Raw genomic sequence first — 15,857 nt, 5'->3', positions numbered from 1 at the left:
GAACTGCATCTAGGGGAAACGCGCATAGTGTCCTCTGGCTCCTCTGCGAGGGGCATCCACGTTGCCGGGGCGGTGGGCACTTGTTCTTCATTTGCCTGCCCTCCTCTCCGCGGGCTCGTGGCTGCAGGTTTGGGCTCTGGCTAATAAAGCCAATATCATCTGGCGGGCGCAGGCATTCATTTTCCTTGGGGATCCAGGAGTGGAAATGTTAGTCAGAAGAAGGCATAAATCTGGCTCAGGTAAGTATCGCTAGCTTTCCACACCAGGACTACGCGCCCACACACCGCCAGGCCCCCAGCAGCGGGTGACGCGGTCCAGCTCCTCTCCGTCGACGCTGACGCTCGGCGCTGTCGGTCCCTCTGACTTGTGACCGTTCCGGTGAGTGTATAATTGTCTCTTATTTTCTTTGGTATTTCCCTTGCGACCAACGGCATGGATGCCTCTCTGTATACTGACTGGCCACTGAGATACTCGCTTCTGCAGAGGGCCTGTCTTCACGATGTTTCGCTTGGGGATACGTGGTTCCTCTTCCAGGCTGGGGCTCACCCTTGCGTTCTCCAAGGGTGTCTCAAGATGCAGAGAAGTTCTTCTTTATTTATTGCCTTTTCATTTATTTATTTTAATATAGTTTATTGCCAAGTTGGCTAACACACAGTGTATACAGCGTGCTCTTGGTTTCAGGGGTAGATGCCGAGATTCAGCGCTTACGTACGACCCCCGGTGCTCAGAGTTGTTCTTATTTTAATGGTGTCTGATGTATCACATTTGTCCTTAGGTAGTTAAAGGTTTCGGAGCCCTATTCAAGAAAATTGTGTCTCCCTGAGATCATGAGAAATGTGTATTTGGTCTCTGCCTTCAGTTTTTGTTTTTTTTTTAATTTTTTTTAATGTTTTATTTATTTCCAGGAGAGAGAGAGAGAGACAGCGTGAGCAGGGGAGGGTCAGAGAGAGAGGGAGTCACAGACTCTGAAACAGGCTCCAGGCTCTGAGCTGGCAGTCAGCACAGAGCCCGACGCAGGGCTCGAACCCACGAACCGCGAGATCATGACCTAAGCGAAAGTCGGATGCTTAACTGACTAAGCCACCCAGGCGCCCCTCTGCCTTCAGTTTTTGACTAAAACCCTTGAAATTTCCTCAGTGATAGGAGGGTCTTTAGTTCTAACGAAAGGACTCTTGGTGGGCTCCTGGAGAGCTTCAGGATGGGGGTGGTTGTCAGAAAGACCAAGCCGTGATTAAAAGCTTGGAACTTCCAGCCCCATCCTCCAAGGAGGGGAGAGGAACTGGAAAGTGAATGAATACATGTCTACATCATAAAGCATCCACAAAAACTCTAAACTAAGAGGGCAGAAGAGCTTTCTGGGTTGATGCCCACATCCGTGTGTTAGCAGGGTGGCACGTTCCTACTCCATGGGGACCAAGTTCCTGCATCAGGATCCTCCTAGTCCTCTTCTTCATACAGCTATTCATCCCTGTCCTTTACAATATCCTTCAAAATAAACTGGTAGAAGGGCGTCTGGGTGGCTCAGTCAGTTAAGTGTCTGACTTCAGCTCAGGTCACGATCTCACAGTTTGCGGGTTCGAGTCCCGCGCGTTGGGGCTCCGTGCTGACAGCTAGCTCAGAGCCTGGAGCCTGTTTCGGATTCTGTGTCTCCCTCTCTCTCTGATCCTCCCCTGCTCACACTGCCTCTCTCTCTCAATCAGAAATAAATAAAACTTTAAAAAAATTTTTTTAATAAAACAAACTGGTAGACACACGTAAACTCTCGAGATTTGCCAGCTGTTATATCAGATAATTGAGCTGAGGAGGGCGTCATGGTAACCCCATTTATAACCAAGTTGGACAGAAGTGCGGGTAACCTGGGGACCCACTCCTTGTGACTGGCGCCGGCAGTGGGAGTCTTGTGGGGCTGAGCCCTTAACCTCCAGGGTCTGCACTAACTCTCCGTAATCAGTGTCAGAGGTGAAGTGTAGGACACTCGGCTGGTGTCTGCAGAAACTTGCTCGGTGTGGAAAACCCACACATTTGGTGTCAGAGTGCTGTGAGCAGAGGAAATCAGTTTTCCTTTACTATCTCAAGGTCACGGAGATAGAGGAAGGAAAGGGGTATTTTAAAATCCAGAGAGACTGTGACTTGCTCCCGCCTCCTAGGGATTTACGGCTGCCAAGGATGTTATCAGTCGCAAAGAAGTCACAGGGAAGATGACCCAGCCAGAGAGGGGAAGCAGGGCTCCGGGCCCATTTGGTGGCAAGGACCAGGCGTACTGACAGAGGGTACACCACTACACCTCCCAGAGGGACTGTCAAGAGCTCGCTGACAGAGGGGTCCCTGAGGCTCACAGGCCACCCAGTGGAACTGCTAGGGTCACAAGGCCAAGACCACAGTGTAACTCACTGCAGTGCAGCCTGGACTCGGAGTGTGGACTTTTCCACTTGCCGACTGGACGATACTAGATGGGGGACTTACCCTTCTCCAGCCTGTTTCTGCCTCTGTAGGCTGGAGCGGAGACCACCCCCCCTTCCCCCCGCCCCGGCAGCCACCATCACATGGGCGAACGCACGTCAGGTGCAGACAGGCGGGAAGTAACCCCGCACGGCTGGGGCAACCCACAGCCTCGGCACCCACGGAGTGGCTGCTCCCGGCTGCTCCCGACTGGTCACTGCTGACGCGGGAGCAGCATCCTCCTCCTTACAAAGGCACAAGTCAACCAAGCCAGGCAGTAACTGCTCCGGAGGATTTGCTTCCCAAACTTAGCCCTCCCCCGCAGGACAAAGCTCAAGTGATGTTCCTGCCCGAAGTGCTCAGGAGCCAACTCAGGAAGCGGGGGCTGCACAAGGCGGCCCCGCGGGACCGGAGAGGCAACAGCGGCTGCACCCAGGCCCGCGGGCCGCACAGCCCAGGCGTGCACGGACCTCCGGGCCCAAGTGACGAGGCCCGCCCTCGCAGTCACCGGGCCGGACCGGGGAGCTGCTGCGAATCCTCCCTTGCCCTCCTGGATCCCACTGACTCAAACGCAGTGTTGTAACCCGCCATCAAAGCCCTTGTGGCCAGCCAAGCCTCCTTCAAGGGCAGGGCACTACCGTGATACAGCGAGATGCCCACTCAGATGGGCCTGAGAGCTTGGCCAGAAATTTCAGAAGTGAGGTGGAGCCCAAGGCAAGAAACAGCTACCCGCCCCCCTTCCCTCATCACCAAATGCCTATACAGTAAACCTAGCATTTGGTATTTCCAGCAAATTCCTTGGGTCTCCAAGGTCATCCCATGGTCTTGGGGGTTTCAGGTGGCTTCCATCGTTCAGACCAGACCCCTACTAGTGCCTCTGTGACGAGTCCCTTGGTGTCTGGGCTGGGAAAAGAAGGCAATTAAACACAAACACTGAAATCCATCTCGGACCAGTCAGCCACACCTAAGCCGTGGAGAAGGTGAAGGACGAGGGGACGAACAGCGCCACCCCTAGCACGTGTGTCTGGGAGCCTAATTGGGAAGTGCGCGTGCGGCCTGTGGGTCAAGTGTGCGGGGGCTGGGGGGGGGGGAGGGCTCCACGGGGACGGAGGGAACAGCACCGGAGAGTCCGGGCAGGCAGAGCCCAAAGGAACGTGACGGCAAACAAAACCACCCTGGGGCGAGAATCAAAGCCCTGAAGGCTGACACATACAACAGGCTGCAGGATGAAAACGCGGGTTCCCAGGGCCAACGGGTCTGGGGGTGACGTGGTCCCTTCACCTTGGTTTCTCGGAGCACCCCACCCGCTGAACAAGCCGAAGCCCCACACAATCCACACCCCGGAAGCAGGACGCTCCCTGAATGAGGGAGCTTCGTGCACGCGGACGTGGAGGAAGGTCCACGATGAAGCAGAGGAAAGAAGGGGGCACCAATGGAAGGTGTGCTTGGCCCGAGCCGCACTTTGCCAAGAGTGAGAACACACGCAAGCTCATCTACACGCCGAAACCGGTCCAAAGAAACCGTGCCGAGCTGTGGTGGCAGCGGCCAGCAGCTCTCTCGGGAGGCGTGTGATGGGGAACTGACACTTTCCACATCACAGATCTCTGGGGTTTTTTGTGTTGGAGTGTTTTTTTTGTTTGTTTTTTTTTACAACAACCTTCTAGTACTTTGTCAATCCTGTATATTTAAAAAACAAAACAAAACCGAAAAACACACCAAAACGAACCAACCAACCAACTTCGATGGGCAAAATACCTGGGAAATAAAAACCCAGAAAAGATGGCCAGGCAGTGCCTTTGTGGAAATAAAAAAGATGAAAAGATCTGAGGATTGCATTATTTTCTTTCTACTTTCAACTTCATCAAAACTATCATTTAAAATAGAAACATCTATTGACGTTCAAATGCGGAACCAGACTGCTCGAGAAGTACATCTTCTTCTTTCATACCGCCCTTTGCTTTCCTCTTATAAAAAAAAGAATCATGGCTACGGCGGCAGGGACGGATCTGGAGGGTATAACGCTAAGTGAAATAAATCAGTCAGGTACAGACAAATACCATAGGATTGCACTCGTATGTGAAACGTAACAAACAAAACAAATGAACAAAGGAAAAAAGACACACACCAAAAAACAGGCTCATTCACTATAAAGAACAAACTGGTGGTTACCGGGGGGAAGGGGGTGGGTGGAATAGGTGAAGGGGGTTAATATACTTGCCCTGATGAACACTGAGTAATTTGTAATTCTTTCTTTCAAATTATTATTTATTTTGAGAGAGAAAGAGAACGCGTGAGTTGGGGAGAAGCAGAGAGAACCCCAAGCAGGTCCCGCATTGCCAGTGCAGAGCCCGACGTAGGGCTCGAACCCACGAACTGAGATTATGACTTGAGTCAGAGTCGGACGCTTAACCGACTGAGTCACCCAGGCGCCCCACTTCAGTCAGTACATCATACACCAGAAACTAAAGTAACACTGTAAGTTAACTACACTGGAATTAAAATGGAAAAAATAAAATTAATAAAAAGAATGGCGGTCGACGGCCACTACAGCAGGACGAGCTGCTAACAGGCAATAAGGACCCTCTAAACTCTGCCTGCTGGGATTATGGCGTGTGGGGTTCCCCCCCCCCACCTTGCCTGAAAATCAGCACTGTACGGGAGCTTGGCCCCAGGAGAGCTGCTACTTTGCTTCGGGGGCACAGGGCAATGTTGCCGTACACATGTCAGCAGCAGACACACTGTGGGCAGGCCATGGCAGGGCACTCAGATGGATCGAGGACGCCGGGCAGGATGCCTTCGGCGACCCCAGCTTTATTTGTTACAGTAAAACTACAAAATGAGGTTTTCCCCCCAAGGCTCTACTAAGAAAACTGTCCACACCTGACCTGGTGGTATGGGGCACACTGGTCTGTGACAAATGGGATGAGGCGTCTGCATTCCCAGGGAACCTATGGAAACAGCTCATTCCCGAGCCGGCGCTTCCCCAACGCTGGCTGTTCCATAGCCGGCGCTGGGCACTTTCCTTGCAGTAGAATTAAGCAGCAAAACCTTGCCCTATATTTAAAAAAGGAATATGGGAGGAGGGGGAGCGCCTGGGGGGCTTAGTCAGTTAAGCATCCAACTTCAGCTCAGGTCATGATCTCACAGTTCGTGGGTTCGAGCCCCGCGTCGGGCTCTGTGCTGACAGCTCAGAGCCTGGAGCCTGTTTCAGATTCTGTGTCTCCCTCTCTCTCTGATCCTCCTCTGCTCACACTGTCTCTCTCTCAGAAATAAATTAAAAAAACATTAAAAAAATAAAAACAAAGAATAAATAAGACACAGTAAGAGATTAACAACAATAATTAATACTAAAATAGGACAATTATAATAATATATTATAATAAAAGTTATGTGAATGTAGTCTCTCTCTCTCAAAATACCTTTCTGTACTATACTCACCCTTCTTCGTGTGATGGGAAAATGCCTNCAGCTCAGAGCCTGGAGCCTGTTTCAGATTCTGTGTCTCCCTCTCTCTCTGATCCTCCTCTGCTCACACTGTCTCTCTCTCAGAAATAAATAACACATTTAAAAAAAAATTTTTTTTTAAAGAATACAGGGGCACCTGGGTGGCTCAGTTGGTTAAGCGTCCAACTTCAGCTCAGGTCATGATCGAGCCCGGTGTCAGGTTCTGTGCTGACAGCTCTGAGCCTGATTTGGATTCTGTGCCTCCCTTTCTCTCTGCCCCTCCCCTGCTCATGCTCTCTCTCATATGAGCACTTTCTGTCTCTCTCAAAAATAAACACTAAAAATTAAAAAAAAAAAAAGGAATACACTTCAGAAACAAACAAACAAAACCTCTGTTGTGATAATTAGTTACAATGTCTTATCAGTTCAAGTCTGTATGTAACTAGGTACAGTAGTTCCTGTCCCCAGCACTCCCCCATCCAGGTTTCACTTTCCAGTTTCAGTTACCCAGGGCCAACTGTGGTCCCCAAGCAGATGATCTCCCCCCGACGCCCCGCACAGGGCTTTGCCAGAAAATCAGCTGTAGCTAAACACTGCATCACAACGCCCACATTACTCACCTCGCTTCATCTCATCACACAGGCATTTTATCACCTCACATCGTCCCAGAAAGGGGGAGTACAGTACAAGGTGCTTTGAGAGAGAAAGAGCACATTCACACACTTTTCTGACAGCATGTTGTCATAAATGTTCCATTTTATTATCGGTTGTTGTTGTTTACCTTAAAAATAAAACTGTCGGTTAACTTCCCAGCAAAAATGGGTTTATTCGGGAGCAGCAGAGAATTGCAATCCGGGACAAGCAAACTATGGCAAAACCACAGGCAAGTCCAGAGAACAAAGAAGAATGCTCTTTTACGCAAGGAATGGGGGCAGTCAGGAGGGCTGTTATAAACAAGTAAGTGAGGAGGTAGAAGCAAGGTAGCGTTTCATTGGCTGAGTTGTGACAGTCTCTCATTGGCTGGGCTGTTGCTAGGGCAGAAGAGAAGCTTTCCTCCCCAGCTGGGGCAGTAAAGTTCTAGGACCTGCAAGGTTTGACTTGCAAGGAAGGTGTGTTCCTGGTGGGTCTGCCACTCCTGATGACAAGGGTTAGGTTTTGAGAGCTCCCCCTTCTGTCCTCCCAATTCAGTTTAAATGAGGTTTTCTGATACTAATTTTCATGTTGCTAATCACTGCGCCTCACCTGTAAATTAAACTTTGTCATAGGTATGTATGTATAATAATTTTCACGTTGGGGGCACCTGGGTGGCTCAGTTGGTTAAGCGTCTGACTTCAGCTCGGGGCATGATCTCACGGTTCATGAGTTCGAGCCCCATATCGGGCTCTGTGCTGACAGCTCAGAACCAGAAGCCTCCTGCTGATTTTCTCTCTCTCTCTCTCTCTCTGTGCCCTTCTCCCACTTGTGATCTCTCTCTCTCAGAAGTAAATTAAAAAAAAAAAACCATAAAAAATAATTTTCACATTGCTAATCAGTTACTGGGCTTTATCTGTAAATTAAACGTTGCTATAGGTACCTATGTATAAAGAGAGACAGTACAGATAGGACTGAGTACTATCCACGGTTTCAGGCACCCACTGGGAGCGGAGGTCTTGGAACCTATGCCCCCCGGATATGGGGGTCTACTGTATTATTTTTAGCGCTAGGAATTATATATCATTTTATTCACTGGAATCCACACCTCCTGCCCTTTAAAAATTTTCACTCAGGGGGCACCTGGGCAGCTCAGTCGGTTAAGCATCTGACTCCTGATTTCGGCTCACATCGTGATCTCATGGTCTTGAGACTGAGCCTCTAGCTGGGCTCTGTCCTGAGTGTGGAGCCTGCTTAGGATTCTCTCTGCACTTCCCCTGTGCACATACTCTCTCTCACAAATAAATAAACACTAAAAAAACGGTTTTCATTCACTTGAAAACCACTGAAGAGCACCTCCTCATCTAAAACACACCAGAAGAGGGGTGCCTGGGGGGCTCAGTCGGTTAAGCGTCTGATTTCGGCTCAGATCATGTTCTCATGGTTGGTGGGTTTGAGCCCCGCATCGGGCTCTGTGCTGACAGCTCAGAGCCTGGAGCTTGCTTCAGATTCTGTGTCTCCCTCTCTCCCTGACCCTCCCCTGCTCACAGTGCCTCTCTCTCTCTCTCTCTCAGAAATAAATAAAACATTAAAGAAATTTTTTTATTAAAAAATTAAAAATTAAAAAAATAAAACACACCGGAAGATCTGAAGATATGATGACACCCTGGCCAGTTCTCTGCCCTTGTGGAATTGAAGCTCTAATCTGGCAGGGAGATGCAGTGTCTCCACGGAGAGAACAAACACTAGCTCATCTATCCACTAGACGGGTAACTGTCAAACTCTTTTGACCACAATCTGCAGTCACGACGTGACCCAGCAAACCTAAAACATACATCAAGTAAATCCCATCAGTTTTACAAATCTGTCCTGACCATGTTCCCCGTGAAACATGGACAGACTCTTCTTTTTCCCCTTTTAAGGCTGATCAAGCCACACTGCACGGATGTCAGGAGCTACTGCTGGGTCTCTTGTGGTACCTGCTGTATAGTCAACACTGAGCACAACGCATAATGCGTGCAGAGGGCAGGAGAGAAGTCCCCCACAACAGCGGCGCACAAAACGCAAGACTGGCCAGGGAGGCATGGTGGCCATACCCGCAGAGTTTCACCTGTGACAGGCCCGCCAAGGCACCTCAAATGCTGACTGAGAACCAACTCTGTGCTGAGCAAGGTACCAAGTACCAGGTACTTTGTCCAGCAGCCGACAAAATCCCTGCCTGGTTGGAAGTGACAGTTCCTGGTGGAACTGACAAATGAGTACAAAAGGCAAGCACACAAATAAACATGACGTGATGTTACGTAGGGGGTGCAAGTGCTATGAACTTCCACGTGAAAAAAAAGAAGCAGGGTTAACCACCAAGCTGACAGGCATCACTCCTTCCGTCACAGTGGCCAGGGACGGTCTCAGTGAGTGGCTAGATCGAGGCAGACACCTGAAGTGGAATGGAAGCCCAACCGTCCAGTGGATGCGCAGAGGGACCAGCAAGCACAAAGGTCCTGGGGTGAGACTGTGCTGGATGATTAGAGCAGAGGGGGGATGTGACAGTAGATGAAGTCAGAGATGGGTGGGAGAGGAGATTGCAGGCCTTAAGGGCAGCAGTGAGGAGGTAAGAGTCTATTATAGGTTCAAGGGGAAACCTCTGGAATGCTCTGGGCAGGGCAGGGCCACGGTCTCACGATGGTTTTAGAAGATTTCTCTGGATGCAGTGAATAGACATAAGAGTAAATGGGTGAAAGGAGTCAATGGTGAGCAAAGTAACCAACAGGGCCTTAGCTAGCAGGTGTCTTTTGAAATATAAAAAGTGTTTCTCCCCACCCTCCTTGTGGTTGACCAGCTCCGGAGCCAGGTTTGGCAAAGCCCAGCCAGGCTGGAGTTTGGCTCACATCCCTTGGTTTAGTACTGGTGACTGGAGGTGCCAACGGGGAGACTATGCGAGGAACAGGGGTTTTCTGCTCAGAGAGGTTAAGTCATTGGTCCAACATCACACAGGAAGTAGAGTCCCGCCTCAAGTCTATCTGACTCCAAGGCCTGAGTAATGAATTTAGGCTGAGTATCAAAAGGCAGAGGACAGGGGCGCCTGGGTGGCTCAGTTGGTTGAGCATCCGACTTCAGCTCAGGTCATGATCTCACGGTTCATGGGTTCGGGCCCTGCGTCAGGCTCTGAGCTGACTGCCAGCTCACAGCCTGGAGCCTGTTTCAGATTCTGTGTCTCCCTCTCTCTCTCTGATCCTTCCCTGCTCACACTGTCTCTCTCTCTCTCTCTCTCTCTCAGAAATAAATAAAACATTAAAAAAAAAAAAAAAAAAAAAGGCAGAGGACAGCCCGGAAGGGTGCAAAGTGCAAGCAACGGAAGCACTCTGAATATCCACTGTGTTCCCAGGAGGGGGGCACAACAGCAGACCAGGCTGTGATCCGAAGCACCCCCGGCAGTCATCAGGGCCAGATGTAGCTCCCAGGGCCCAACGAGTAGACCCCTGTGCCTCATCATCACCTTCAAGACAATGACACCATCCACCGTGCCCCTCGACTGGGACTTTTGGTGCAAATCAAGGTGCACATCAAATGACATCCCCTCTGTAACAGGTAAGGCAGCAACTGCCATGCAGCCACCTGCTTCCTGAGCCAGTGGGGCGTGACTTAGCAGCGAAAAGCGAACTTAAGCCATCCCAAGGAGCCATTTCAAAGCCCGCTGCTACTACAAATGGGGTCCATCACACACTGAGCAAAACCCAGCCAGTAACAAGTATCCACAGGCAAAAATGAAGACCTGCCTCACTTAACACAGTAACAGTCCCCAGGCAAAGCTCTGGAGGCCCATCTAGCAGCAAAGGCTTGGAAGGGGCCTGGGCTGGTTTATGTCCTGCTAACAGCTACCTCTTTTCTAAAGAAAGCCCCTTCTCTGAGGGAGCTGTAAGGAAATGGAAGCTTCCCTTCCATTCTCTCCACCCTGTGCGATCCAACCGCTCAGCCAACCCCGCTGGGGACCTGGCACTGCCCTCGAGGCCCTTTCCCTTACATGAAGATGATTTGAGGTCCAATTTCTCATGCCCATCAAATCCTCGTCCTGAGAAGTTGCTATCATCAGCATGCAGTTAACAGAAAATTCCAATGAAGATACTACCGATCATATTAACGAGCCTTACACTTCTTAGGGATGATCTCCACAAGGGTGACCGCAACGACAGCTCAGACCTGATTCTGAGGTGTTCCCCCTCAGACATTCCCCACAATACCCCAGCAGCTGTTGTCGCCCTTTATTGGAGGTCTTGTACGTTCCCTTTGATTTGATTTTTTTTTTTAACTTCAGTTCTCTTAGTGTTCCAATCAAACGTCACAAGTCATGAGGAAATATGTGAGATGGGAAACAAACGCCTGATAGTTTCCAAAACCGAGGCCACTGAACACACTTCCCTCTTTCCAGTGCACTATGGTGAAATCGTAAACTTACAATTTTTAAATGATGAAAGACAAAACAGAATAGTTGATTCCTTTGACTCACTTTGAAAACATACAGAAACTACCACAACAAGGCAAAAATATACTCTGTGTCTCAACCTGCCAGGGTCCTAACACGGGACCACAGCTACCGAGTACTCAGCACTACGTGCCAGGCACTGTTCTGAGCACTTTACAGTTGTCATTGCTGTTTGGTCCTTGCACCCATCCGCGTAGCCAGCTACTATTACCGTCTCCCTTTGCAAATAAGGAGGCAGATAGGACTGAATGAGAACAGGGCCCTGGTCTGCCTGCTCCTGGCTGAATCCCCAGCCCCCAGTGGGGCCCGGCTTGCAGCAGGCTCTCAATGCCCGCTTGTTCGAATAGGGAACGTGAGGTTGGGCCACTTCTCGCACAACTCCAGGAGGCGCCGTTCCTGTCATGTTCCGTCTATGGCCAGTGTGAATGGGTCCCTCTGTGCAATGGCAGCCTTAACAACCGAGGCCAAAGCTGGCTGGCACATCTGAGGAGTCACTAAGTGCCGGGAACTGTCACCTCCATTTCTCCGAGGTACCAAGAGGGTAAGTGGCAAAGCCGGGAGTCAAACGCAGGAGGCTGACTAGAGCCCTTGGTGAAAAAATGTCCCTAAGGTCAGTTCCTTCACCGGCAGAATGCTGTTCTCACCCAACACACCTCATCCCTCCCGCATCCCGTAAACAGCTAAGGCGGGGGGGGGGAGGGGGGCAGGGCTACCTGTCAGTGTTTGAGGGTCCATAAGGAGTGACAAAGCTGTGTGGCACATACAAGAGCATTTATCACTGTCATGATTATGCATGCATTCTAAAGACATTACAATATATATATGACCAGCTTATCAAACCTGGGCTTCCTGGGATATAGGATGATTCTAATCTACGTGGTTCATTTTTCAGTTGACTTCTATATACATAAAAACGTACACATAACGAACACTACCTCCAATAAACTGAGCGCTCACTACAGTGACCGCGGTGGGTGAAGCAGCTCCCCGCGGTATGTTCCCGACCCTCACAACCGTCTGAGGTTGTGATCGCTGCCATTCCTGTTTCACAAGTGGGGGGGACCTACTGGTAACTGCCTTGCTCGAGGTCAAGCTAGGATTTAGAAAGCTGGGTGTGAACCCAGGAGGCCTGATTCCAGAACCAGAGGTCCTTACCCGCCACCCCACACCCTCATTTCCAGGGGACAATGGCCTGGAAAGTTAAAAAACCACGAAGAGCCACGAACGCTTACCACTTACAACCCACCCCCCAGTCCTGAGCCAAGCATTTCACACATAAGTTCACTCCTTCCTCGCCGGGGCTCCCCTCGTTCGTTCCACTAATGTTCCCAAAGGACCTGATCCCTGCTCCGATGGCCCTCAGAGAAGAATGAACGTGTGATTACAAACTGGGGTAACTGCGGCGCAAGGAAAGATCAAGGTGATGTGTGAGTGTAGCAGTGAGAAGCAATGACCGGTCCAGGGGGTCAAATGCATCCTCCCTGATTCTGAGTAAACCCCGCACCCCCCACCCCCGGGGCGGCCCTTCCACACAACCTCCCTGATCTCTGGCTCCTACTGCTCCCCTGTGTTCCTCTCACAGGAAGGGTAGTGAGGATTACAGGATAGGCCACGGGGTCTTGTTCCCACCTTTACCATCTCTTCTCCCACAAGACTGGAGAAGCTCCTCGGGGCATCCAATCATCAACCACCTAACACCCAGTAGGGACGCCACAACTATCTGCTCACCCATGAAGGAGGAGGGGGCGCCCGGGTGGCTCAGGTCAAGATCAACGCCCTCTCCCCACCCCTTCAGGCTCCGGGAGCCTGCTTGGGATTCTCTTTCCTTCTCTCCGCCCCTCCCCCACTCATGTTTTTTCTCTCTTAAAATAAATAAACATTAAAAAAAAAAATGAAGGAAGAGATTGAGCCTGACAGTAACAACCGTACTTCCCATTTGTCAGGAACCATTTTACAGGTTTCCACCAACTGCATTTGTGGCATTATCCCCATTTCACAAACAGCGGCTCAGAGAGATTAAGCTATTTATCTAAGATCACACAGCTAAGTGACCGGCTGCGCCTGGAATCAAACTCCAATCGGGTCTGTCAATTCCAACTGAAAACTTGGTTCAATTTCCTAGTAAGTGGCTCTTGCACGTATTCCCTACTTTCCCCCAAGGATTCACGGGGGAGGGGGAGGGGGGCACAGGGCTGGTGTCTTGTCTTCAAGACCAGCACAGAACACTCTCCTAAAGGCCCACAATTTAAATAAAAGCCTTAATCTGAAAAATCAATTGGGAAGAAGGCGAAAGGCTGCAAAACAAAAACAACGCGTTCAAGAGCAAACCGTCCTCCCCCACTTGACTAGACGCCCCACTTTAGGGCGAACATTTTTGAAGTCACCCCTTGCAAGGGACTGGGGGAGTTATTTACTTTTCCTTGAAAATCTAGAGTATGTAATTCCTTGAAATAAAATTTTAGGTCGGTTAACCCAAAGAGGCTACTTATGCTCGTTTCCAGGCGACCCTGGACTCGTCTGGGGCTTTTTCCTACGGAGCCCCGGCGGCAACTCCCCAAAACGACAACATTCGGGTCGGACCCATTAAAACGTAGGCAGAGAAGACCCAAACGCCATGCTATTGTTGCTGCCGCGGCGGACACGGCGACTGGGGTCCGGGAGACCGGCCCGCCGAGGAGGCGGAGAGCTTTGTCCGGCGACCCCGGCGAGAGCGCGCGCGCGGCCTCCACGCGGCCCGGGCCCCCACCCCACGGCCCGCGGATGCTGTAGCCGCCGCGGCCTCGCTACACTGTGGCCTTCCCCGCGCGCGCAGTGCTGGCCAGGCTTCTTGACCCTCGGGCGCCGCCGTACCCCAGCCCCGCTGTGGGCGCCGGCGGCCCCCTCCCCCCTCGGCGCCCCGGCTCCATTCAAACCGTCCTCCCAAGCCCCGCGCCGCGCTCCCCCCGCGGCCCGCGTTCCTTACCGAGAGCCGCCGGCGCCGTCGCCTTCCCGGCGCCGCCCCCGCCCCTCCGCGCGGGGCCGGGGGCAGAGTGGGCGTCTCGCCTCTCCTCACGAAACAAAGAAGCCGCCGCCGAGAGAGGGTAAGTCTCGCGCGCGCACCCGCCCGCCTCGGCCGCCCCCCCACGCCGCCCGCGCCCCCGCTGCGCGCGCACTCGCCAGCTCCCCTCCCCCCCGCACGGTCGGCTTCTCCCGCTTCCGCTGCCCGCCCGGCCTCGTGCGCGCGCCCGTCCGCCCTTCCGCTCCCAGCGCGCGTGCGCGTCCGCTCGGGGCCTCGCGGAGGTGGGCGGGCCCAGAGAAAGGGGGCGCTCCTGATGTTCCACCCGACTCGGTCCTGGAAGGTCTTGCTCATGCGCACCGGCCTCCTCGTCCTCACGCTGCGTCCCCACGCTGCCGAGCATGCGCAGAGCGGGCGCCACTGCGGCGGTGGCCGTGGTGGTTCCCGCGGCTGCGGCGGCGGGGTTGGGGGATGGGACGGAATGGCGGCGGGGTCTGCGGGGAAGGGTTGGCCGAGGGGCCTTGAGACTCGCAAGTGAAGACCCGAGGCCGTGCGTAAGGGCGGGAGGCGGGCAGGCTGGACTGGGGCTGAGACTCCCAGCTCAGGGGCCAAGGGCGGGCCTGGGAGCTACTTTTATTTCTGGTCGGGGGAATGGCGGGGGTCTGTTCCGCAAGGCCAGGTGGGCCTTGATCGTGGCTGCTTTTTTTCTTTTTTCTTTTAAGAACTTACCTAGCACTGTCGGTTTGGCAGATGTTTTTTGACGTACTGCTGAGCCCTAGGCGCAAGTGTGGTGGCATCGCACAGACGGTCCCAACCGATGGGAAGCTCTGCTAGGAAGGCGAGAGGCCAGAGAAATGAGTAAAATATCTTATGTTGAGAGGGAAACCTGTAGAGGGAAGTTTTAAACGGAGCAGCCAGAGAAGGCGTCACGGGGAAGATGTTTGAGTCAAAACACGAAAGAGCCTTGTTCTTAGGATGAAGGCTCCGAGCCTCTAGGCCTCTTCTCTGTGTTTTGAAAGGGTCTCCGAGTGGACAAGTGCTCCCCTAAGTTAGGGCCCACAGCCTGTCCCAAGTCCTCAAGGCCTCTGTCAGTCCTGCTCTTCCTCCTTTTCCGGTGTCAGCTGACCAAACCACCTCAAGCCTCAGCTCCTTTTGATCACTGCCTCCTTTCCCTTCACGTTTCTTGTGTGCCCTGTTTATTGTCTGCCTTCTTCCCCGCAATTTAAATGGCAAAGGTGTGGAGCGCCTGTGTGGCTCAGTTGGTGAAGCTTGGTACTCTTGACTTAAACTCAGGTCATGATCTCACGGCTTGTTCGTTCGAGCCCCGCGCCGGGCTCAGTGCTGACAGCTCAGAGCCTGGAGCCGGCTTCGCATTCTGTGTGTCTCTCTCTACCCCTCCCCCACTCGTGCTGTGTCTCTGTGTGTATCTCTCTCAAAGATAAACATTTAAAATAAAAAAATTAGGGGCGCCTGGGTGGCTCAGTGGGTTGAGCGTTCGGCTTCGGCTCAGGGCATGATCTCACAGTTGTGGGTTCGAGTCCTGCGTCGGGCTCTGTGCTGACAGCTAGCTCAGAGCCTGGAGCCTGTTTCGGATTCTGTGTCTCCCTCTCTGACCCTCCCTGTTCATGCTATGTCTCTCTCTCTCTCTCTCTCTCTCTCTCAGAAATAAATAAAACATTTAAAAACATATTTAAAATAAAAAAATTAGGGTGCCTGGGTGGCTCAGTCGGTTGAGCGATCGACTTTGGCTCAAGTCATCACCTCACTGTTCGTGGATTTGAGTCCCGTATCTGGCTCTGTGCTGATAGCTACCTCAGAGCCTGGAGCCTGCTTCATATTCTGTCTCTCCCTGTCTCTTCCCCCTCTCTCTGA

The 15,857-nt window shown here is 52.1% G+C and overlaps 1 protein-coding gene across 2 annotated transcripts in view; it reads right to left on the bottom strand.

The window, feature by feature from the left end:
- The window catches only part of SMARCA4 (SWI/SNF related, matrix associated, actin dependent regulator of chromatin, subfamily a, member 4), a 97,429-nt gene extending 83,328 nt beyond the window's left edge, over positions 1 to 14,101 (bottom strand). Inside the window, exon 1 of one of the 2 annotated variants that reach the window (XM_039251052.1) lies at positions 13,953 to 14,101. The gene's annotated coding sequence lies outside the window, so the exon portion shown is untranslated. The remainder of the gene's footprint in view (positions 1 to 13,952) is intronic. The other variant, XM_039251050.1, reaches the window with a different exon arrangement.
- Positions 14,102 to 15,857: the final 1,756 nt, after the last annotated feature.

This window comes from Hyaena hyaena, unplaced genomic scaffold (assembly GCF_003009895.1).
Source record: "Hyaena hyaena isolate Hyena2069 unplaced genomic scaffold, ASM300989v1 scaffold_392, whole genome shotgun sequence".
Lineage (NCBI taxonomy): Eukaryota > Metazoa > Chordata > Mammalia > Carnivora > Hyaenidae > Hyaena > Hyaena hyaena.
The sequence above is the reverse complement of the archived record's forward strand: the minus strand, read 5'-3'. Positions and strand labels throughout refer to the sequence as shown.